The sequence below is a fragment of the Equus przewalskii genome, chromosome 4 (assembly GCF_037783145.1).
Source record: "Equus przewalskii isolate Varuska chromosome 4, EquPr2, whole genome shotgun sequence".
Taxonomy (NCBI): domain Eukaryota; kingdom Metazoa; phylum Chordata; class Mammalia; order Perissodactyla; family Equidae; genus Equus; species Equus przewalskii.
Genome location: NC_091834.1, coordinates 3365071 through 3391455, shown reverse-complemented (window position 1 = coordinate 3391455; position 26385 = coordinate 3365071). Strand labels below are relative to the sequence as shown.

At 41.4% G+C, this 26385-nt stretch overlaps 1 long non-coding RNA gene across 3 annotated transcripts in view; it reads right to left on the bottom strand.

Annotated features, from left to right (window-relative positions):
• Window positions 1-701: 701 nt before the first annotated feature.
• LOC139082973 (uncharacterized) overlaps window positions 702-26385 on the bottom strand; it is a 90779-nt gene continuing 65095 nt past the window's right edge. Inside the window, exons 3-5 of one of the 3 annotated variants that reach the window (XR_011539386.1) lie at window positions 4275-4474; window positions 2035-3616; window positions 702-977 (exon numbers count right to left, since the gene is read on the bottom strand). This is a non-coding gene — a long non-coding RNA (uncharacterized lncRNA). Of the gene's footprint in view, window positions 978-1972; window positions 3617-4274; window positions 4475-26385 lie in introns of those variants that run through there. The other 2 variants (XR_011539384.1, XR_011539385.1) reach the window with 2 other exon arrangements.

The window sequence follows — 26385 nt, the reverse complement described above, 5'->3', positions numbered from 1 at the left end:
TTGTTTGTAGAAAATACACACTAAAGTATTTGGGGATCATGGGACATTAGATCAGCAATTACTTCCAAATGGTTCAGAAAAAAATGTTATTTGTGTAGTATTCCCAACTTTTCTGTAAACTGGTGATTGTTTCAAGATGAAAAATATTTTTTAAAACATAAGTGTTATCAGAAAAATTGATGTTTCAGAAGACTCATAAAGTTTTTTTCCTCCATAAAAGGAACTATTATCTTCTCCTGTGTTAAGAGCAAACTTTAAATAGTGACATGGGCGCGTTTTGATTTAAAACACTGAATTATCAGAAAAGGCAAAGGCATTTAAAGAAATACAAAAAAACGTTACTGAACTTAGCGTTGTGCTCTATGAAGTGAATTCCCCAAAAGTGGCTCAAAATAAGCCATAGTCAAATAAAAAGAAAAGCATGATGGAAAATTATATTTTCACCTCTTAAGTGACTATCTTTTTTCCTTAATAGGAATCTTCCATTAACTGGCCACAGGAAAAAAAAAAAGTTACTAAAATTAAGCTTTTTTTTCAGAGCAAGCATATGACTTTGTTTCATAGGGAAATTGATGGTAAGGAATAAATAATATCTATTACAGAAACATTTTCATGAAAAAAGGCACACACCGACGTCATGAAATTCTTTGTAAATTTCCTGAACAGCACTTAGCCATTTAAAAAGAAATATATAACAGATATTTGTGTGTGTAGCAGATTTTTAATATCCAAATGCCATGTGTTCTGTACGCGGATTTTTTTTTTTCTTTCAGATTTCTAAACACAGTGGAAGCCATGAGAGAGAATATCTGAAGCAATTCATTAAAATCTTGGCAGCGGGGCCCACAGCTCTGCTCCCTCTGAAAGCTGCCTTCACTGAAGCTGAAGCGTTCCCAGCAGCTCCCTCCACAGAAGACCTATTGTCAGCACCTCTGGAGGGGCAGTCCCTGGAGAAGCTGCGTCAGTCAATCAAGGGTCTTGAATAAATGAAAACGACATAAATAAATCACTAAAGGGGTGGGCTAGGGTGCCCTTTTGAATGCCCCTAGGAAAATAAATTTGATTAAAATGAAATATTTTACTGTACGATGTAACGCTCCAATTCAGAGGATTCTGGGGTCCCTCCAGTGAGTGTCAGTTGTGGAGGAAAGGGGAATGACGGGCTGTCCTTCAGCTGTTGAATCAGACGAACCTCTTTTCTTGGACAAGATTTTACATTGAGAAGGCGTTGTAGGTGATGGAAAATGAAAGATGTTTCTCCTTGCTAAGACCGGTGCGTTTGCTGCCTTTCGCACCTGTTGGCGGTTCTGAATTTTGTTTCTGCTGCTCTCCCTCCACTTGGCTGTGGTTTAATTAGGGCTGGGAATTTCCTGATTCCAGGGCTCTGGGGAGCCTTTTCACTCCCTCCAGTTTCCTCCCAGTGGCCCTATCTCTTTGGTGTCTTTGTTCTCAGCACAAAACAGTCCCTGCGAGCACTGATCAAGGGTCCATGAATACACACTGACTCATTAGCCACTTAAAGATCATCTCCGTTAAGCAGCTTCTTTTTAAATTTTGGTGGTGGTTTACTTTTTATTTATCTTACCATGAATCATAATATACAAAAGGAATATGATTTGACCTGAGATATTACCAAAAAAAATCCATAGCATAGAAAATATTTTTGAAAAAGATTTTACTGTGCCAAAAAAAAAAGTAAACCTCTGCACCTTTTGGGGGGCGGGGATGCTAAATAATAAATAATAAATAAATAATAATAAATAATAAAGACTACTTCAGAGAAATAGAAACTAGCCCAGTACATTCAAGAGGACCCAAGCAGTTACTCATCAAAATGAATATGCTTCAGTCTCTTAGAACCCCTGTTGTTTTCTGAAAATAATTTGTGGACGTATTGAGATTTGTAGGTGATTTTTTAAAATTTTATGGAGGGTTCCATTAATGTTCCCCCTCATGTTCATTTAATTTTTTTGAAATGCATTTAATTTGTATTCATTCTCAAAAATCCAAACTTTTCCCAGATTTGGAGCCTACCTCCGCCGTTGCAAAATTTTTCTTTAAAAAGACGATCTGTATCTATCTCCTTTTAGTCAAGACTGGCCTCTGGCTCTGTTGTGAGAGAGACTGTGGAGACAAATCAGAGTCAATAGGAAAGAGCTCTCTCTCTCTCCTGCAGGATGCCATCAGGAATCAGAACGCCATCAGAATGCTTAGTAATAAGGGCAGCCCGAACCCTGTAATGTGTCACCTTTCCTTCCGGGCGTCCAGCCTTCCAAATGTCTATCTAATCTGTGTCCACCCCTGGGAGCAGAGAGCTCGCTCCCCGTCTGGGTGTTCTCTGATAGGATCAAAACCTCATTGCTTGAGAAAAAGCCTGTTATCTGTACCAGGTTGGCCAAACGCTCCGGCAAGTCCCGAGAGGGTAAAGAATTTCAGGTATTAAAAACCAAAAGAACTAGCAAAGCAATAGGGTGATGTCCTCAGTCCTTGACTGAGAGTGGAGAAGCTTGAATTCTTGTCACAGCTGCCTTCCTGTGACCTTGGGCAAGACTCTGTGACCTTGGGCAAGTCACACAAACTTTCTGGACTTGGTTTTCTTGTTTGAAAATAAAAGAATTCAGACTGTCATCCCTGAAAGTCTCTTTTAGTTATAAACAGTTCCACGATTCTGAACTATACCAGCAATAAGATAATCCAAGAAAGACAACCATTCACCAACCCCTGTCACCAAGGTCCTACGAGGAGACAGGCTCACGAGAAAAAGTGCCACTCTAGTCACCAAGGAAACACTCAACTTTTAACAGTGAAAGACACCCTTTAGAGCAGGATAAGACATATTCTACAAAGCACCCCAGGAAAATGGAATTGTGGATTATGGAATATGAGGGAGTTTTAAAAAACAGCAATTCACTTCTACTTCCCAATTTCCCCTCAAAAAGCTGACTGGAGGTTTACCCACAGACCACTGGATAAATGCCTGAGAGTTCTTTCAGGGGCGTTAAATCCTTCTATCTAATCTAAGATTCAAGCAATGTTGCTAATTTTTGCTTTAAAATACCTTAGCCAAGGTTTCTTTCGGTGTTAGAAAAATGCTAAAACTCCTTGCATTTTGATTATATGGAGCCTAGGTAAATGGAGCCTTCTGTCCTCTGTCCTTTCAGTGTGTGCAGCTGAATAATCCTCTCATAAAAACAATTAATACTGGAATAAATAAAGACCCCAAGGTCTCAGGTGGCTGGGTCCACTCAATTTCTGCTTTCTCTTTCATATATTTACATATTAATATTAAGCCACAGGTGAAAACTAAGGCCTACTCTCTCCCCGTCTCTGTGATGTGGCAAAGATCAAACTTCCTAAGTGAAGGTTTCTTGCAGGAATATCGACTCCAAGTAGGGTTAGTCCCCAGTCTGACGGCTAAGACTGCGTGAGGAAGACTGGAATGCTCTGCCGGCCTCAGGAAGCGGCCACGCTCTCCGGCACTCTCCACCAAGGATGGGGCTGGGGCTGTGGCTTCCTCCTGGCAGCCGGGGCGCCAACAGCTGAAATTGGAACACGCCTCATAGTCACGTCCTGTTTCAGTGAGAGACAAGTTCTGCTTCCAGGAAATGCTCCTTGTCTGGGGAGAGGGAGAACGGAGGGCGCTCAGATACCCAATAGCTACGGTGAGCTACGGTCAGCAACTCGCCCCTGGGAATCAGAATCTTCAGGTTAATGGGGGACAGAGGGGACTGGCCTGGGGCATGCTCTCTCTGAGCCATCTCTAGCTCATAACTCACCTTCACTTCTTCACCTCTCTCCATGCTCACCGGAGAGCATGTGGGACGCACGGAGGTCAAGAGGAAAAGGGGAAAAGAGTTGTGGGAGGGGGTAGTAGAGACAAGAGATGGTAATGATAGGGACCCAATCCTTTTCAGGATTCTGCCCCTTTTCTCTTCAACTTGGGCCCTCCTCCACCTCCATAAACCAATGTAATGAGAGCAATAGAGAAAAGCTTTGTTTTCAGGACACACGGTATTAACCACAAGTTGGAATGTCTCCCACTTGAGCATTTTATCTGGAATGAGATCTGAATCCCAGGGGACTAATTCCCCTCCCGAATTACAAGTCCTGAGCTCTCTTAGACTTAGGAGCAGCCCCCTAAGAAGTCAGAAGGATGAGCTCTGTGCTCTTTGTGTCTAGCCACGACCCATACTGCCCAAAGGATGCCCAGCCCAGGCCCCATCTTGCTATGACCCTGTGAAATTCCAGTTCCAAGAGGCTCCTCTAATACTTACGGGAATCTCCTGGGCTTGTTGAAACACAGATGGCTGGATTCCGCCCCCGGAGTTTCTGATTGGCATTTCTAACAGAAGTACTCAGCCACTGCTGATGCTGCTGGTCTGGGGAACCACCCCTGAGCACCAGCATTCCAGCACAGAGAGGGCATTAACACACATTGGTTGTTTACTTTCATAACAGGAGGGCGAGATGAGTGCTGTGGAACAGAAGAAAACACAGATCGTTTGATTCTGGACTTCCGAGTCTACATATACTTGTTGTACTTTTTCTCACTCTGTTTCCCATATTGTTGATGCAACTTTAGCACCGTTAATGAAATTTGAGCAATTTTCAGGAAACAACTGCAGCTTTCCTTCTTGAAAGACATTGCAAGTTTAATAATAGGTAAAATGATTTTTACCTATGTAGATTTTTACCTATACAGAAGAAACTAGTGTTTCCTATATGTCTCTGATAGCCTTGCCTCTTACAAAATTGACAGTTGACATTACAGATTTACGTCAATTTACTTTTGATTTTCTTTCAAATCTTTAGGAAAACATTAATTAAAAAGGTCCAGGTGATTTGCCAAGATTTACAGGGAAACTTAAAAAAAAAATGTTTCTGACCTGAAGAAAGTTTTTCTGACTCAAGTGATCACTTTTGATCTTGAGCCAGAAAAATGTTAGAGCCTGCCTGGTGCAGGACGGGATCGTGCTTACTTCATGTCATCTCTTTAGCTCATCTCCTGTAGCGTCAAGCCTGAACACAAGGGAGTTAAAAGAAAATGGATTATTTAAAACCTACATTTGTGGCTAATAATCCATTCTCCAACTTCCTCCTTTTAGACATACACACTTTGGGGAAAACTCACAGCGCACGAAGAGCCGACTTTTATGGAATGAAACTGGATAATGCATATTCATCAATATATCGGTGACTGGAATCACTTAAGATGTGCAAGGACCACGGCAGTGACAATATATTTTCTTGTAATTATACTTCTCCAGGCTCAAAGAGCTTTATAGACTTTCAGAATGAATCCCCCTAACGGCCCTCCGAGGCAAGTGAGGAACAGGTGTAATTATCCGTCTTCACGGATGGATAGACAGACACAAAGGGAGGGACTGAATCAGCCAGGAAGGAAACCCAGCCAAGGGCCCCAATAATTCTAATACAGTCTGCCTCTCCTACCAACACCATTTTCCTCCAACTCCTGACAATATGCTGTGGCAAACTCTGAAGGCATTGTTTTTTCCTTCTTTAGTGATGTCCCAAACTCTGCAGGGACGTCTAAAGAGAGGAAACCATGAGACTGGTAACTATGGGCAGCAGCACTGCAAGTCTATGGAAGCCAACATTTAATTTTTCCGGACGATATGATCAAGGTCCTTCGAAGTTGAATTCCATCAGCACCTGCTCAGCCAGCACCACTCTGTCATTTTCCTAAAAGCCGACAGAGAGGGGGTAACATTAAATGAATAGACACGATTGCACGGCCGCAAACCTCTAAAAGTACTCAACGTTTGGGAAGTACCGGGCAACTGGGAGTTTTTCTGAATGACAATAGTTTTCAGTGCAAGAGGCTTAGAAAATATGCTGTCTCTGGCCAGAAGCCAGATTGTGACACGAAACAATAGAGGACAGACTCTTGGGAGAGGGGATTACAACAGCCCAAAAACCTGTACCCCAAACCCTCTTTCATATCATGCCGTGTTTTAAGGAGAGGTTCATACTACAAAGATTGTGTCCATTAGGAATTATTAGTTTGAATAATGTCACCTTTTAAGCAATGGACACTATGACGGGATCATAACGCAGAAGGCCTGGAAGTCTCTGGACCGCTGACTTCCACCGGGCTCCCCCACACCCCATGTCTGAGGTCTCCCAGCAGCAGCAGCACAGCCAGCTCCGCAGAGCCCTCATTATTCCCACCCCTCGCACACCACCCTCCCTAAACTCTCCTTTCCTGGGGTCTTGAGACCACCGGGAATGAAAAGCGACTAAGAGCTCAGAGCGTGGAGGCCTCGCAGCACAAAGGCTTGGGGTTTTCCTTTCCTGTAAGTACTGTTCTCTACTGAGCGGAGTAAGTTTTGAAGTGTGGGGCTTCTCCATTCCAGGGGGCCTGGGGAAGAACCATACAAAATTCTCAAAAGAGGCAGAGATTATAAAACGGGTGACCTGCTACTCTAAAAGGTGTTCGCCTCGACTTTCAAAAAATAAGAAGAAAGGGCCTTATCTGTGCAGTCTTCCTTCTATTATTTAAAATTGAAAAGGTAAAACGCTCATATACAACTACCTATGAAGACTGATTATGTAAAGATATAAATAGGTATTCAGAAGAAGACGAGTTACCGTTCAACCAAATAAAACCTACAGCTCAGTTAATCAGACGCATTTCACGTTACACTTAATTGTGCTGAATGGTAATAAGATACAACAGCAAGGAGATTATTGAAATGACTGTAATTAGCACTATTTGACACACTTGACCATCATTTTTAGTTTTCTTTTTTTACTTTGATAGCTCCGTATCTTTTGCCACCATCAATATTATCAGTTTTCCACAACGCCTTGCGTTTTTTTGATTATCAGCATTCATACAGATAGATTTGTACCAAGAAAAGAAAAAAGAGTGCTGGATCAAACTCCTTTTCACTTAGAAATTCCTTTGTCTCTCCCTCCCAACTTGTCTCCCTATTCCCCTGTGTCTTCATTATCCCAGTCCTTGCTATGTACATTGGCAATTTTTCTTAAAGTTATCAGATGAAAAGAATTACCTAAAGCAAAAAAAAAAAAAATCCAGGCCCACCCAATTGATATCCAGGGAAGGGCTGAGTAAATCTGTGTAACAAGCCACACAGGTCACTCTTATCAGGCAAGTTCAGGAATACTGTACTATGGGGTCCATATTTTCCAAGTTAAGATCAGAGCTCATTGATTTTTTTACTAGTAAGTGAATTTATTTACAACAAATGTTTTACTAAGGCTTACCTCAAATACTTTTGTAAATGAGGCAAAATACAAATTAAGGATTTAAAGATATAGATATCAAATTGCATATGGGCATATTTTATACAATTCCTTTTTGGTTTTTCCAAAGAAGATGACCCTACCTGAAATGAGAACTATTCAGGACACATGGCTCCACTCTGGCCAGGTGTTCTGCCCTGAAAGTGGGAGGAGCAGACCAGAGAGGGGCCCCAGAAAAAGGAGAGGAGAAGGAGAACTGCCAGATCTCAACCTGGGAGGGGAAACGAGAGAAAGTGTTGAATGAAGGGGCCAGGACTATGTTGGCGGTGGGGCGGTCACTATCGAGTATTCAGCACCTTCCTCGGAACAGACCCTTGGCAGCTGCAGCTGTGGCTACTGCTGCATGCAATATACCTTTTGGATGCAGAGTAAGGTCAGGGAAGACAAAAACTATGTCTTCGGTTTCTTAAGTTGCTCCCGTAAAACAACCAAAGCAGATTTACCTTCAGAGCCAGCCAAGACAGAATTGGCTTTCAACGGCAAGATGGACGGTGCCCAAAGAAATATATAGTCTTCTGGGAAGGAAGAAAAAAGATCATTTATAATGCGCTTGCGCTGCATCAAGGGCTGTGGAAGGAGCTCTGATGTGTGGGTCTAATATTCACTCAATAAATTCTTCAGTATCTGTCAGGTGCTAAGCACTGGGTTAGGTGCTAAAAATACAGAATAAAAAAAAAAGAGGTAGTATGTGCCCTCATGAAACTTACAATATGGTGAAGATAAACATTTAAAAAACACATAAATGTGAGTTGTATAAAGGGTTCAACCCAGATGCGCTGGAACGTGCCTTTATCTTTTTGTGATGGAATTCAAACTTAGCTCTTCAGTCGCCTTTCTGCTGATGGACGGAAAATTAACTAAGTCTTGCCACTTGAGGATAACTCAGTCTCTTTCCATTTAAAACTAGTAAATATTCACTCTGATTCAGAGTTTTCTTCCTCCTTCTTCTGTTTCCCCTTTTCTTGAGGATGAGCCAACTTCCCCAGGAAGCTTTAACTACCCTCCAGCATCAGGAGGCCGGGGGCTTCTGTAGCGTGGTCGCATCAGCTGAGGTGCAGCTTATCACACGTGGTCTTTGGCATCCATTGCTGGTGTCCAGGGTCCCTGCCATTGCTTCCAGCCGTAAGGTCCACACACTCAGTCTCTCTTGGCTCCCTGGGCCTCTTGCCATTTTGCCACCACCCTCAAATCCTTTAGGGACTTAGAACCTCTCAGCAATTTCCCCATACCACCCCAGCATGTGCAGGCCTCTATAACGCTGCCCTCAGCCCGTCGGCCAGCACTCGCTCAGTCCCTGCTGCACAGGGGTCCTGTGTCTGGTGTTATGCCAAACTTGAGGTCCAGCTAAGTGAATCTGGGTATTGCAGTTACTGCCCTCGGTTTTGCCCCAGTTGGGGGCAGGGTGCCAGGGCTGCCTTCTCAGCATCCATTAGCATCTATACTCCACTCTTGCCTCCTCTGACTCTCCTCTTCTTGTCTGTTTGGAGGACCGACTGACCACAGAGTTTTTACAACAAGCCTATGAAAATGGGATGAATGCAGGATGAAGAAATAGCTTGAGCCCCAGTTAGAGGCGAGGGCTGAGTAAAGAAGAGCATATATACGGAATGACCCTGGCCCAGGGAGAAAAGAAGAGGAAGAAGAACTGAATTTGACTTGGTGCTTAGTCACAAGCGGAAAAGTTCTAATGTGGAAATGATTATCATGCATTGCCGCATTTATGTTTTCCATTGCCAGCTGGAAACCATGCTTTGTGGGTTGTCTAGAATTCAGTTATACACAAGTTACATTCATGCACCCCTGACCTCTCTGACCATAAATTGTCAAAGTCCACTACAGTTACCAGTCATGACAACAGCCATAAAGGAAAAGCAGAGGATCCTGTGAAACCATACAACAAGAGGCACAATTTAGATGAGAGAGCGGGAAAGGACTGGGGCACTAGACAAGCTTTCTCAGCCTGGCAGCAGCTGCTCACACTGACAAGCACACCTTACCCCGTCACAGAACGCTCACGGCCAGCTGGGATCCACCAGCAATGCGGTTTCCCCTGACCTCCAGCTGTTATCATCAGTGCCCAAAATAATACCGCCAAATTTGGTGAAACCTGATAATAACATGCACAGACATTTGCTTTAATGTTTAAAGCTGCCTCGTAACTACACTACAGGCATGTAAGCAGCAAAATCCAGACTATGGAGAAAGCAAAAGGTCCGAAAATCTATTTTCTTCAACAAGCAAATTGCAAGGAGACAAGAAAGAGAGAAGTAACATATAGATTAAGGAGAAATAATCACAATGTGGGGGACTAGATCCTGATTCAAAAAAAGAAATGAAAAGGGGCACATACATATGGTGACAGATAAAAAGTAGACTATCGGTGGTGAGCACAATGTATCTATACAGAAAATGATAAATAATAATGTACACCTGAAATTACACAATGTTATAAACCATCATGACCTCAATAAAATAATTGGGGAAAAAAAAAAGAAACTAAAAAAGTTGATGTTTATGAGACACTGGGAAAATTGAATAATGACTATTTGATTATATTTAGGATTTTGGGTGTGATAATGGATCTCATGGTTATTTTTGTGTGTGTTTTTGTCTTCTAGAGAAATACACTTCAAATGTCTAAAGATGAAATGACACCTGTAATTTGCTGCTACATAATAGAAGCGGGGGAGTGCATGAGGGAGGGGATAGGATAGGATTGACATTAGGTTAATGGATATGGGGGCTGAGTGATGTGTACATAGGATTTATTGTACTATCCTGTCTTCTTTTGTACATCTTTAAAATTCTCCACAATTAAAAGTAAAAAAAACCCCAAGAGTCAAAAATTACATAAAATCTGCCTTGCACTTCTACCAATAGTATATGCCTGTGTGTAACCAGACAAGTACTACTATGCATACTGCATCAGTGGAAAATAGCTGTTGTTTTTCTTTATGTCTAGGCATTAACGTGTATACACATTATATACATTTAGTCTTACAAACATTTACAGTCCACTGTCATTCAAGTGTCATTAAACAGAGGTGGGTTCCTGGGTTCCATTTTACTTGCTTCCACTGATATTTGTACGTCTTCAAGCCTGCACTCATGTTTCTCACTTTTAACCCCCAATAGTGACCTTGTTGCCTGTAGAGTGCTGTTCTGAGTACGGACGGAGGGACACCGAAAATAGTTTAGCATCATGCGGTATAATGGAAAGAGGCTGGAGACCAGGGCTGGTTTTGATTTAAGATCTGGGTATTAGTCCTGGTGCTGCCATTGGTTGGTCACGTGAAGTTGGACAAGCTGGATGAGTCATTTAACTTGATTAGTCCTCGGATTCTTCACCTGTAAATAAAGTGCTGAGATGGCTCTGAAAGGTCCCTTAAGCCCTACTACTCCACGTTAAGGTTTATTCTAAAACATTAAAAGCTTATCATATAAAATATGTGAAAGCGTGTTTTTTTTTCTTCTCATAAAGGAGAACATGGTATGGATAGCCTAACAGTGTAAGTTAAATAACACCTTTATTTTATTTTATTTTGGGGGGAGTAGAAAATGATTCTTATTTGGTCTCCTATAAATAAAGAAAACAGAGCATTTAAGTAATATTTAGCAGTAAGCAACAGTGAAAGCTACATTCCTGTCACATATAAGCTAATCAAGGTTTTGACCGGGGGTCAGAGACTATGAAATTGTATGGGAACATAGTAATTAAATTGTTCCTACTAATCTCAACAAAAACAAAAAAAGTTAGTTAAAACACATAATAGCTTAAAACTGAAAGATAGCAACACAACAATATGAGTACTAACAGTACCAGATGTTTACTTCACTCTCACTAGGACGCGGTGAGCGCTGCGCTAAGCAGCTTGCATGTACTTAACCTGTTGAATGTTCACAACAATCGGAGAGATGGTTATTATTATTTCCTCATCTCTAAAATGAAGATCTTTGCCCAAGGTCACAGAGCCAGCTTACCTCTAAGGCGTTTTCATGTCAGATAATATTTGTGAAATACTGTGTGTGAAAATACTTTGTTAAGTGTCAAATAATTGTTTATTCCATTATTATGATTGGAAGGGAAAATTTAAATGTCTTAAATATATTTAATACTATACGATGAAAAGGAATAATAAAATATTTTAAAACTTTGGCAGATCTTATTGTAAAAAGACATAAGATGTGCACAATGAAATATGGATCTAGGTCATTATCATCAGAGGCGGCCAAGACCACAGGTGACAAGCTGAGGGAGAACTTTACAATTGACGGATCAGGGTAAGAACTCTGAAACCTGTGATAACTGTTAACATCAAAAAAGAGAGATAACCAGACAAGACACGTCTTCTGATGGAGGTACATAACCCATCTATGATGGAAAATCAAAGCTGAAGCTGATCAAAATTCCAGACCTACCTCCACTTTACAGGAAACGCTGGGACAGAGGTACACTACACTGTTATAGGAATCAGAAACGATTGAATCAGCCAGATCCAGAATGCAAGAATCATTGTAGGACAAATGATTCGGTTTCTTCAACAAATAAATTTCAAGGAAAAAATGGGGAAGGGAGAGAAAAACGATAATTTTTAAAATATTTAAGAGGTTTATTTGAAATGTAGTGTTTGGAGCTTGATTTGAACAAATGAATTTTTTTTTTTAATGGGGGAAATTTGATTACTAACTGGGTTATTTAGGGATAATAAGAAATTATTGTTACTGTTTAAATGAGATACAGTATTGTGAGGTTTTGGGGGGAGGCCTTATCTGTTAGCAATACAAATGGAAATATTTACACATGAAGCAACATGATATTTATGTTTAGTTTCAAAAGGTTAGTCTGAGAGGAGAGTAGGGCATGTAGTTAAATAAGACTGGTCATGAGGCAATCACTGTTGAAGGCAGGTGATGTGTACATGGGATTTTGTTATAATATTCACTCTATTTTTGTTTATGAGTCAATTTTTCTATAAAAGAAAAGATTTAGGAAAAGAAAGGGAAATAAGATGCAGCAGATGAAAATAGTTTTTGAAGCTGAAAATAATATTATCATTCTTTAAATGAAGATACTCTAGCTCAACTTCGCTTTCTGTGTGTGAAGTAAAGAAGACACTGCAAATGTGCCCTTAAAAAGGACAAAGACAGAATCCCTGGGGATTTGTTATTTTTTATTTCTCCTGCTTGTTTAACTTAGGAACTTTAAAAAAAAGAGACTAAATTATTCTGTTATTTAACAGACATTCACTGAGCATACACTAAGTGTCAGACTCTCATTTTGCTGTACGCATTTGTGAAATTTTTGTTAGAGTGTAAAATCCAGCTCGGGCTGTAGCCTCCTTGTAAGGAGACAGAGCAACAGAAATCAGGACAGGGTAATGTTGTAACAAAGAAGCTGGCTGCCCCTCAGAGATTTGTGCTTGCCTCCATGGAGTAGAGTAGTTCCCTGGATGCAGATGCTCAGTCAGGGGGCACATTTCCTGGCGAACGTAGAGCCCTGTGACTCATTCTCACCAGCTAAAGTGCTGTGCCATGTCCCTACTCTGCTGAGGTGGCTAAGAAGCAGATGTGTCTTCTCCACTCTTTCTCCAACTTCCAATGCCTGGGCGGCTGTGGGAGCCTTGTGTTAACGACGGCAGAGCCTCCATCACCCTGGGTTCCTAAATGGCTGCAGCAAGCACAGCGCCCCCACCCCCCCATCAGCAATACACGAATACTTACACGCTGTCATTACAGAGCAAGAGTACTTCTATGATGTTAATCCACTGAGATTTGGGGTTTTATCTGTTATGGAGGCTAGCACAAATGGCAACTGCCGAGAGAGATTGCAGTGTATATGCAGGAGTGAGAAATCACCACGGTTGAGAGAAATTACAAAGTGTTTCATTGAGAAGTTGGAGTTGAGCTGGATTTTGAACTATGAGCTGAATGTCAGCAGCTAAATGGAGAGAAGTGGGGTTGGTTTACCAGAATAAGGAACGAACATAGGAATGACAGCAGGAGTTCACCTGCATCCAGGGGATGGTGAGACCATCCTGATGAGCAGGTGCAGGTTGGGGAGAGTGAGAAATAAGGTGGAAGAGTTAGGATGAGTTTAGAGTATGGAGATCCTTGAGAATTTAGGACCTGATTCAACAGCGACCACTGAAGTTTCTGGAGTCCCTGATGCCTGATGAAAGGTCCATGTTAGGGAAATCAGTGAGACAAAGAGTGCAGGGTGGACCTGCGGGAAAAAGATTAGTCTGGTGAAAAACCAGTTTAGATATATTTAGAGACCATATTGGCAAACACAGTAGAAAGGAAGGGGTAAATACAAGTGTCATCTTAAGGCAAAATCACCAGGGCTTGACAACAGAGGAAAAAACATGAAGTCAAAGGTTGTTCAATCAAACTAGGTGTAGTCCTAATTCCCAAAACTGTGACTTCTATTGTATTGGGCATATTATTTAATATCTCTGAGGTTTTTTCTTCCTTTGTAAAATGAGGGGATAGAATCAGAGGACCCCAAAGTTCTTTCCATCTGTAAGACCTTACGATTATAAAATTATGAAGGAAAAAAATAAAACAACTTAAGTGACATATTGAGTAGGAGGAGGCAGAGAAGGGCCCTCAGCAGTAAAAAGGAACAAATTATTGGTGCACACAATGTGGATGAGCTCAACATCATGCTGAACGAAAGACGTCTTGCCCATAAAGGCATATACTTTATGGTTCCATCACTATGAAGTTCTAGAACAGGCGAAACCAATCTGTAGTGGAAAAAAATTGGAACACTGGTTGCCCGGGACAAGGGGAGGATGGGTGAGAATCAGTGGAAAGAGGCATGAGGAAACTGTCTGAAGTGATAGAAATGCTCTCTATCTTGATAGAAGTTTAGGTTACACTGGTGTAAACATTTGCCAAAACTCAGCAAATGGCAAGCTTAAGATTGTACAGGTTATTATATGTATATACTACTTGAAAGAAAAAAAAGAGAACTGTAAACCAATATAGAACTCTAGTTAATGATACACGAGATGAAGTATACTGATATCTGCCACTTACTGCATCAAAAATTTAAGATGGCTTGATGGATGGATGAAGGAATGCACAAATGCACAGCTGAGTAATAAAGCAAATATAAAAAAATGTTCATAGTAGAATATGTGTGGGTGGGTGTATGGATATTCTCTATACAATTATTTCAACCTTTCTGTATGTTTGAAATTTATCAGAATAAAATGTTGGGTGGTGAAAGAAACAAAATGGGACTTCAACTGTATTTCTTATCATGATGCTTGACCAGAAGAAACAATTGGTAAAATAAATGTTAGAGCCACAGGAAAAGAGGGATTTGGTCATAAAATGAGGTTAGCTAACATCTATCAAGCTCCTCATTCCCTAAGGTGTGCTGGCTTTTTATGAAAGACGTTAGATTTAATGAAGGTGTTAAACTGTGGACATAGACGTCAGTGTCCGTCATTCAGGGATCACGAAAGAAATATCAGTGTCGAGGTGGAGGAGATTAAAAAGAACAAAGGAAGTAAAACTGAATTAAAGAGAACCGGGAAAAGGAAATGAACAAAACAATACGTATATTCTCATTTTGACCAATTTATAGGAAAGCAAAATGGCCAATTTTGAACCCTATAGAATAACAGTAGTGGCGTTTTTGTACACACATTTTTGGGTTCTGAATTAAGTGTTTCAGTGAGATTTTATGATCTATTTGAATACTTAGAGTCAAAATGGTTGCAACAGAAAAACAGGCACATTGATCTTGGTTTTAGTATCTGTCAAAACAGTAATCAAAGTAAATGTGACTGGAAGTTCCACTTAAAAACAAAGGGAAGGGCAGAAACCTTCAGCTGATAGAATTGAGGTTGGTGGGGAAAGAAGTGTTATATCACCAAAGAGAGATGATGCTCTGGGATCTGAAGATGGAGATGTTGTCGTTAACGGGATGCAAGCCTGTCCATAATGAAGCGCTGGACTCGTGCCTTTCTCAAAATAGACTTTCCTTCAGCCTTAAACCCTGAACTGTGCTGTGTCCCTGAGGATATCACAGAATGGCCTATTTTCACTTGTTAATCCCAGACGTAAATACTAATCTTTTACCTCACCTGTTAGAGGATAGCTTAAATTAGCTTTATTGATTGCAGAACTAGACATGCATTCAAATATCTTCTATAGCCCCTGACCTAGCAGAGCATGAGAAGTATCTGAAGTATGAAATAAATGCTGAGCCGCACTGGCAATGGCTTATATTTGAAATAGCGAGGACTATAGTGATTTAGTTTCTATTTTGCAGATTCTTTTCATTCTACAAAGAAGAAAATTTCTTGCAGTATGGAACCACCATTGTCTGCAGTGTGTAAACACACAGAATCTTAAATCAATAGACTTAATCAATTTAGCACATTTCCATTCCCTTTTTGAGATGGAAATTCAATATCTTGCCACTACAACGTTGAATGCAGTCTCGACATCTCTGTTGCAATCTTTTGACAGATAATGCTAGAATTTCACCTAGTTAACTTCATTTGAATGTAGGCACTTTGAAAACTCGTTTATTTATGAGTTAAATAATTTGTTTTTCTGTGATTAAAAACTGTCAAACTATATTTATGAAATAGGATTCTGCAAAAGAATCATTAGTCCAGAAAAGCCTTGGACATGACATTCTGAGAAATGATTTTATTTGCCATTTAAAGCATCAATATAACTTGCCTTCTACAGTTTCACTGGGCTGGTTTGGCCCTGCACGTGACATTGAGCCCGGGGAGCTGTAAGGTAACTGGGTGGGCCCGTGGGTGGCTCAGAAGTCCCGTGTGCATGCACATCAGGCTCACTGTGTGCGCACGTACACCGGATATTGCAGTAGAAAATGGGTGGTGGGGGAGACCAAAGCAAATGGTTTCCTCCTTACTCCTCTATCTTTAGAGCTGGCCTTGAAAGAATTACTGAGCCAGCTGGTGTGGGCCACTGAGGAGGTACAGGAAAAGGAAGTAAGAACCATCAGGAAGGGCTCTGTTATACATACGTTCATCGCGATCCTCACAACCACTTTAATTGAGTAGATAGCTATGGCCCCTTTTGCACAGATAAGGAAATCGAACGTCAGAGAAATTCAATAATTTGCCTAAGGCCACCGGGAAGTCAGGAATCCGACCTGGACTCAAACCCAGGATTACAAACCTCTGCATTTTACTATTATGCTTAGAAACGGACCTGAGCCTGAGCACCCACAGAAGCTTGCCCAAGGATTTAGGACCCGAGATGGGCAGTAACGGTTGCAAGGACTGGATAAACAGAAAAGGAAAGACCTTTCTAGGAAGGAAAGAGCAGAAGCAAAAGCACAGAAGTGGGAATGCCTGTTGGTGGGACAGTGAGGGAATAGGCCCGCCTGGGTTAATGGATTATTCTATTATGAATAGTACCACAGGACTTTGCCACTTTGAAGCACGTTCATCTCCATCTCACGGGTACTCGGAACAATTCTCTTAATAAGGGAGAAGGTGTTGTAATGCATCTTTGCGTATCTACAGATATTAAAGATCAAGAGGGTAAGTGATGTCTCCATCACATGCCCTACCCACCACAGAGCCTTTGCACATACTGCTTCTTCTGCCTGGAAGGCACTTCCTCTCCTCTTCACCTTGTAAACTACTACCCAGCCATCAGCTCAATTCATCCTTGACCTCCTAACAGAGCCTTAGACAACTTCCCCAGCCTGGGTCAAATCTCTCCTTAGTGTATGCGCTCATTGAACCATGCACCTCTCCTTTGTAAGATTTATCATACTTACTCAACTTGCTAGCGGAAATAATGCAAAAAGAATAAATAATTGAATAAACAAATTAACAGAACCCAGGTCTGCCTAGGTCTGTTGCTAGTACATTCTCCACATTAAGACACTGTTTATAAAATGTACAATTGAAAGATCTGAGGCTGTTTTACCTGGAAAAGAGAAAAGTTAGGGGGAGGATCTCACAGCTGGCTTCAAACGTCTGGAGAACGATGGTGCCGAAGGATTAAACATATTCTGCACAGCTTCGGAGGGCGAGACAGAGACAAACGGGGAGCAAGTTCAGGGAGGCAGGTCTCATTGCAGCGTAAGGAAGTGAAACACGTAACAATGAGAGCCGTCCAAATACAAGCGGGCTGTCTGTTAAGGAGGTGAGTATTCAAACAAAAGCCAGAGGGAACACCTGCTAGGGGTGTTGTAGCGGAAATTCCTCTTCTGGTTGGGAAATTTTTAGCCACCAAGGCCTTTCCAAGCTTAATATGCTTCTCTGGGTCGGAGAGGGACTTGAAAGGAAGATTGAATTTGATTTGAACTGACCTCAAGCAGAGAGAGCGGCAATGAATAATTGTTCTTATGATGCCTGACTAATACTGGGCCCTTGAAGAAACACATCTGCATTTGTGGTCGGCCACTTGGGTGCCAATGATGAGGTCTTCCAGAGCTGGCATTCCAAGGATAGTTAGGGCTGTGCAGCTGCCACTGTGACTAAACAGCAGGGGACACTCCAGTGTACAAGGGGCTGACTCCAGGGTCAGACTCCCTCCCCCAAGCAGCGTCTCCCGCTTCCTCCACTCCCCATCCTCCATCTGCATCGGCCTCCATGCAAACACACCCCTACACTGGGCGCGCGAATGCTGAGCAGACAGATTGCGCTCCAAACTACTGCTGGAAGCTGTGCTTTTCCCAGCTACTCAAGGCTAGCCCTTCTGCTGGGCGCAACTCTACAGCAACGCTCCTCCTCGCGCAGACATGCAGATCACAAAAGAGACACTGAGAGGGAAGACAAGGGAAAATCATCCTTTCAAGACATCACTGCCATCTTAAATTCACAAAAAACGAAGGCCTTAAAAGTTACGTGGAGGGGGCTGGCCCCGTGGCCGAGTGGTTAAGTTCGCGCGCTCCAGTGCAGGCGGCCCAGTGTTTCGTTGGTTCGAATGCTGGGCGCGGACATGGCACTGCTCATCAAACCATGCTGAGGCGGTGCCCCACATGCCACATCTAGAAGGACCCACAACGAAGAATATACAACTATGTACTGGGGGGCTTTGAGGAAAAAAAAAAAAAATCTTAAAAAAAAAAATTACATGGAGGCTGAAAATTAGGAATCCTGATTTGGAAACCAAAGTCTAAGAATGCCAATATATGGATGGGAGTGAGCTTGCAAAAGATCTTTAATTTTTATTTTCAGCGGGCACAGGCCTGGACCAATAATGACAGCTTTTCTACAGAGCAATATATTCTGATTGTCAAATAACCAGTTTGCAAATTTTGGAATAAAACCCACTTGTGAACAATCAAATTCAATACATTGTAATGTTGTTAAAACTTCAGCGTAATTTGTCACTCATATTTCAAACCACATTGTCTCTTTTTCTGAATGGTAGTTAGTAATCCAATCCCCATCTCTTATGGATGACCCCCCCCCATGTGCGGGTCACCGGGTACAGGAAGGTAAACAAAATGGACACAATCCCAATGTTACAGGGTTTATAATCTCATTTAGACAATAAAATAATAACCACAAAATTTATACATAACTACAAATTGTGACAATCCATATGAAGGGAAAGGGTCAATAAGAGAGACTCCTAAAGCCACAGTAGGCTTTTCTGATGAAAAGACAATTCGCTGAGAAATTAAGAATCAGTGAGAATTAATCCTGTGAAGGGTTAGGGAAAGGACATTCCTGGCCAAGAGCATGTCCCAAAGCCCTGGATTAGGAAAGAACTTGGATCCTTCAAGAAATGGAAAGAAAGCCAATATGAGCAAGGAGGAAAAGCCTTAAGATCATGCTGGAGAAGAATTCATGGACAGAACCTGCAAAACTTTGGATATTAAAGTTACTCTAAATGCAATAGGAAGCCCAAAAAGATGAGAGTGAAGCAATTTACATTTTTAAAATGGTTCTTCAAAAGGTCAGACATGTGGAGAATGGTTTAGGTGGAAGCAAGAATCAGGTCTCTTTCTTTCTTTTTTTTTTTTAGGTTTTATTTTTCCTTTTTCTCCCCAAAGTCCCCCGGTACATAGTTGGATATTTTAAGTTGTGGGTCCTTCTAATTGTGGCATGTGGGATGCCGCCTCAGCATGACCTAATGAGCGGTGCCATGTCTACACCCAAGATCAGAACCGGTGAAACCCTGGGCCGCCAAAGCGGAGTGCGCAAACCTAACCACTCGGCCACGGGGCAGGCCCCGGTCTCTTTCTATATAAATTCCCCGTTCGCAAAAGTGACAACTTCCAATTTATAACCATATTAATGTAGCATAATTAGAGTTATTTCTTTTAAATAATTATGAACGTTTAACGTCCCGCACATTTTTTGTTTACTAGGCAACTCTCTCCCAAGGAAAGATACTATTGCTAAACGAATGAAAATTGAAATCTTTTCTGCTCAGGCAGTATAAATTCTAACTCACATTGAGAATGAAGACAAATTACTATTTCCAAGCAGGGGAAGGAGTAAAAATAAATGCCTTTTTATGTAATGTTGCATTCAGAATGTTGTCTCTATTTTATAGTCAGGGGAAACTATGCACTTCACTGAGGATGCCGGGACAGAAACAGAGCTGGAATTAGACGGTCTCTATTCTTGACTGTTTCTGTTTTTGTTGCCCGGTACTATTTCTTCCTGGGGAGCATGTAGGCACGGGCAGCCAGCCCTCTTCATCATTCTCATCAAATTCAAGTGTAGACTCCTGGCAGAAGTGAATAGTGTAACTGGGTTGTACAATACTTTGAAAAATAATGTGTTCTTCTCTTACTGCTCTGAGAATAGGACCCTCTGCAGGGTCAGTTCATGGTATCCACCGGGGGCAGGGGGGAACTGGAAACCAGTATATCTTAAAGAAAGAATATAAAGGCTAAACTAACATTCAGCTGCTGGCATTCAAAATAGGATCATGCAGCAATCCAGGCTATTTTCTGAATACCTTATTCCTTCCCCTTGCCCCAGCCAAGCCCAAAGGGCCCGTTCTCACAGGTCTTGTTTGTTTTGTTATGTGATGTTGATATGAAAGCTGACGCTTTATGGAAGTAGGGTATTACATTAGGAGAAATAAACAAAAAGCTTATTCCTTTTAGTCCCAGGGAATTGTGGAAAGAAGAGAGAGACCAAGAGAAAAAGAGAGTCAGTCAGCTAAACATGTATTCTGATTTCTCCTTTGAGTGAATTGCATTAAATCTGTGCTTCTCAAATTTTAATGTGCCTCAAATAATCTAGAGCGCTTGTTACAACACAGTTGCTGGGCTCCAGACCCAAAGTTTTTGACCCAGTAGGTCTGGGGTAGGACTCAAGAATTTGCATTTCTCGCACAGGTGATGATCACCTGGGTGATTCCCAGGCGATGCTGATGCTTCTGGTCCAAGGACCGCACTTTGAGAACCGCTGTGTTGAATAAATGAAAGTAATACCAAAGGCAGAGGAGCTTGTCCTTGCTTTTCATGTGGTGCCCTGGAAAAAGATCATCTCTACGACTGAGCCCTCCGGAAGCCTGGTGAGCAGCCAAATCGCCCCAATTCATCCCACATCAATGGGGACACGTAAACCACATCCTTCTCCCCTTTATACCACTGTATCTTCTTGAGGAGAGAGGCAGGAAGGGTAGGTGTATCTCAGAGATGGACCATTTTTTCCCAGAAAGACATAACACTGCCTAAGGAGCTGTTTAAATTCCCATATCTAACTATTCTTAAATCACATTGGACACATGGTCAGGTTTCTTTCTCCTTCGTTTCCCTTTCATATGGCCTCTGCTTCCCTTTTTCCTTTTCACGCTGGCTGGAACGTGGATCCAGTTGGTATGGTGACGAGCCATCTTCAGCAGTGTGAATGATACAACAGCTTCAAGAAGGGCAAAGCCACAAGACAGAAAGAGCCTCGGTCCCACACACTGTCAAGCCAACTTGTAGACCTGGATTTTACTTGCTTCAGTCATTATATGTTGGGCCCATTGGATAGAGCAGTCTAGCTAATCTGCACCCCAACCAGTACAAATGGAATGAGAGGTGTGAGTCGTGTGGGAATAATACATAAATCGCAGGGCAGGGCAGTGCTTACACTGTGCAAACACATTTTTCCTGTGTTCTACTCTTACACGCTGATTGTCTCTGATCCACCCACGGTTTCGGTTAGACCAGTCCCTTAATGTTTCACCATTCTTCTCATTTCTAATTTTCCTTCTCTTTCTTGGCTGTTCCTTGTCTGTCATCCTCGCCTTTGTTCAGGTGGAGTGATCTATGTAATTTCGCCTCACGTTTTATTAGCATTTCTTCTACAGCTGCTTTAGAGTCGTTACGAATAGCTCAGGCATTTTTTATACCTAATACTTTTTTTTTTAAGATTTTATTTTTCCTTTTTCTCCCCAAAGCCCCCGGGTACATAGTTGTATATTTCTAGTTGTGGGTCCTTCTAGTTGTGGCATGTGGGACACTGCCTCAGCGTGGCTTAATGAGTGGTGCCATGTCCACACCCAGGATCCGAACTGGCGAAACCCTGGGCCGCTGAAGCAGAGTGCACGAACTTAGCCACTCGGTCACGGGGCCAGCCCCAATACCTCTTAATACTTTTGAATATCTGAATAAGTAAATAAACACTCAAAAGAGTACACTTGTTTTAAATTGTCATTATCGATGTTTCACTTCTCAGTGAATTAATAGGTATAATTTATGAATTAACAGGTATGACTTTGATTAAGTTGGTAATGTGAAAATTATATCCAGCTGAATCTTGGAGCAACATACCTAAGAATATATGCATATATTTATTATTTACTTATATATACATATTTTTATATGTATTTACATACATATCCCCCCAAATTTTTCATTTACATATGTATATAAGTATATAATAGACCCAGACAGCCTCCCTTGAATAAAAAGCCTATAAAATATATTCTCAAACCTCTATTCATTTAGCAGTCAAATATTTTAATCGTTTGTTTCTTTGTAAACTCAATATGCATTCATATAATGTTTAGTATTCCTAAATTTGGGGTTTTTTTTCCAAAATAACGTATTATTTGTGAAAAAAAGAGAGCCCTCCCAGGCATCGGTGTTCAGACTCTAGGGCGCTCTCTCAATGCTAAGGTCCTACTCAGTACCGAATGAACATCAACTTTGAAGTATTCTGGTTGTTTGTAGAAGTCACAATCCTTCAGAACACAAATCGCTCAAAGCACCCAGTGAGTATTCTGCATTCCTTTCTGAACTGTCACATCACTGACTTGCTCTGGCCAAGATAAAACAATTTGAATAGCGAATATACATCACAGGTTACCTTCCTCCTGGGCCAACTAATATAATACTATATTGCACCTCTCTCCCTTCAAAGCACCAATAGTCAGGCAGTCTCTTTCCTAAAACACTAGCAAAAAAACAGAGCTTTAAAAAGTAAAATAAGTACTCATAGCATCATCAATACAAAATTATAAAAACATGGCAAGTTTTATTTAAAATGTTTTAGAGTGCTTCTAAATCCAGCTTCAGAAGAAGGGGGTAAGTGTATGTATTCTATTAAGCTCGAATCCATCAGGAAACCACAAAACAATCATGTTATCACCCTAGCCAGCTACTGATCATAGAGATGGGGTCAGAAGCCACAACTAGGAGACTGAAACAATGAGCCTTTGTGACCGCTAAGGGAATACGGCAAACCCAGAGACACAGGCATTGCCTGGGAGCCGGTGCTCAAGACAGAGCCAGCAGTCAGAAGTCAAGAGAGCCATCAAGAGCTATGGAGCACACACATCCAGGAGTCCAAAGCGAGTCTGGAATCTCACAGAAAACAGAGGCCACAGCAAGGCACAGAATCAAGAATCAGGACAAGGGCTCAGAATCCTACGTATGGAGTACCACACTGTCCTGTCCACTGGGCATTCGAGAGAATCTAGTTGCAGCAAGAACGGTGTGTGTTAGTGGCAGGGAAGTGAGTCCCAGCTGTTCCTTCCACCGTAGTGGCCCTCCCAGAGACCGGGGCAGGGCTGAACATGCTACTCCTTTTTCCCACTGTCCATCAGTTGGGGCTTCAGGAGGAAAGCCGGACTGATTAAAGACCTAGATAAAGAACTTATATTTTCTCTTCGTGTCTGAGTTATAGTGTGACTTAAATTTCCACTCTGCTACGTTAGCTATTGGCTGGACTTCAAGCAGAATCAAAGGGCAGAACAAGTCTGAAATTAGACATGGGAACGTTCAGCTAGCCAGAGAAGTACTAGGAGACAAAATTAAACGAAAAAAACACACATTCCTTTTTTACAGCTTTATTGACACGTAAGTCACATACTGTACAATTCACCCATTTAAAGTGTATAATCCACAGACTTGTACATCCATCACCACAATCAACTTTAGAAGATTTTCGTTACCCCGAAAAGAAGCCCTACTCCCCTTAACCATCACTCTTGGCTACCACTAATCTACTTTCTATCTGTATAGATTTGCCTATCTGGAAATTTCATATAAATAGAATCATACAATATGTGGTCCTTCATGACTGGTTTCTTTCACTTAGCATGTTTTCAAGGTTCATCCATGTTGGAGCATGTATCAGTACTTGATTCCTTTTAACTGCTGAATAATATTCCATTTAATGAATACGCCATATTTTACTTATCCATTCATCAACTAATGCACATTTAGGTTGTACCTACTCTTTGGCTATTATGAATAACGCTGCAATGAACATGTATGTAGAAGCTCTTGTGTGGACATATGTTTTCATTTCTCTTGGGTATACCCAGGAGTGGAATGGCTGAATCACACGGCAACTCTGTGTTTAGCTACTTGGAGAACTGCCAGACTGCTTTCCAAAGTGGCGGTCCCATTTCCCATTCCCACCAGCGGTGTATGAGGGCTCGGACTTCTCCACGTTCTTGACAATGGTTGTTGCCATGTCTTTGTTATTGTAACACCCGCCCTCCATTTAAGAATCTGGAGCAGATCTTCTGGATCTTTGGATCTGGTAACTGACCCAGTAACCTGGTTGGAGAAACCCACTGACAAAAGGCAAAATGCTGAGCACACACACGCCTAACGAGACGGAGGGAAAAAAAAGGCCAGAGCTGTCTAGATGTCTGGGGAGACAGGGGTGGGGGGAGGGCAAGACACCCAGTCCCTTCTGACTATAAACACAAGGGATGCCCGGTATTGAGACCGCTTCTACCTGAACTTGTTTGAGGCACGGCTTGGGCAGGAGAGGCAGGTGAGGGAAGACGAAGATGAGCAAGGCTTGGGCATCACTTGAAAATTAACTGGAGAAGGAAATATGGAGCCAAAGCTAAACTCCGACTATCATCTTCTCTCCTCCACTCAACCTGGTATTTTTCCACCAAAGAGTCAGCCCGAAAACCTTAGGGAGTTCCTCTATCTTTAAAGTTCTATGATTCTATGATTTTCTTACTGTAAGTGCAATTTAAACTGATTGCGCAATATATCTCTTTCATAAACAGAAGTCTTTGTTTTATTAAGATTCAGTTTAAATGTTTTTAATGGTTTTTAAAAATATCTTTACTTCTAATGTTTCCTGAAGCTGTCGTAACACTATAACTCTATCCATAGCGTTAGTATTTCCTGGAAGTCACTAAAAGTTCCTGAAAGTCCACCTAAGAAAAAAGGTGAATAAGATTAAAAGGGTCAAAATAAAATTTATTCCTTGGAAAGTACACTGATTACTTATTTAGCTAGTTAGAGAACTGTGTTGTTTCATCCTTGAGAATAGTGCCACGGAATAAATTAACTTCATCGAATTGCAATATAATCGCCCCATCTGAAAATATAGACAAAGCTAAGAGAGAAGGATGGAGGATTGAAAACAACGAGGATCAATTCCAAATAAAACACCAACCAACCAAATTAGAAGATATTAGTGGGTGTTACACATGCTCTTCCTTATCTAAACATGGAAGGAAATTGCAATTATTATTTGGCTAATAAGGCACTTCCTGGGCCCTAAGGTCACTAGTTCTTTAATTCAACAGATATTTGCTGTGCACCTGCTATGAGTCAGAAACTTGGCTAGCTTTGTGGCTGCCAAAATAAATAAGACAGTCTCTGCTGGCAAAAAGCAACAGAGGGCTCAGGGTCTGCCAGGCAGATGCAAACACATTATGGAGCTGCAAGACCCGGGGACCCTCAGCAGCTATGACAGGAAAGAAGCAGAGTGGGGAGAGTGAAGGGGGATTTATAGTTACCTAAGCTCGGGGGAGGAGAGGAACAGGAGAGGAATGGCAAAGGAGTGGGGGAGGGGACATCATCAGTGAACTTGGCCTTATGAAGAAGGAGAAGGATTTCACCAGGCAAGGAGATGCAAAGACATTTATAAAAACACTCTAATGGGAGCACATGTGGGAGATTCATAAGGTTTAGCCATATGAAATTGTCAATAGTCAACCATTTTTTGGCCTACAAAGTTAGCACATTCATATGGTTCCAACTAATATAAAATCATCTCCGTGGGTGTGCAGGGTGAATGTTTAGGACTTGGAGGAGAATTAATTAGAAAAGTGGTCGGGGTCAGAGTAGGAAGAGGCTCAGACTGCCTTCTAAGTTTCAGCTTTATCCCATAGGTGATGGAGCAGTCAATTCACAAAAGAACTCTTGATAAATGGCCAATAAGTGTATTTTTAAATGTTTGAAGAATTTCAAGTTTAAAAGAAAACTACGTATCATTTTCAGTACCATCAAGAAAAAAGTTTTTAATGATAATATTCAATGCTAATGAGGACTCAGGGAAACAGGCTTCCATACACTGCTGTGTGTGTAAACGGGAATAATCTTTCAGGAAGGAAATCAGAACACTCCTTGACCAAGAATTCAGTTTTAGGACTTTATCCCAAAGAAATAGTCATGGATATTTAATGAAAAAAAAGAAAAGTTTAGCCACCAGGATATTCTTAATGTCCAACAATAGCAAGTTGGTTAAATAAACTGTGAATCATACTTACAACTGAATGCTACACAGCTACTTTAAATATTTGGATGAATATTTAATAATATTGGAAACGCTCATGAAATTTTGTTGTACGAAAAACTCAGGTTATAGAACACGACATGTATCAGTTAGGGCTCCTTAACAACTAGGTCAGACTGAT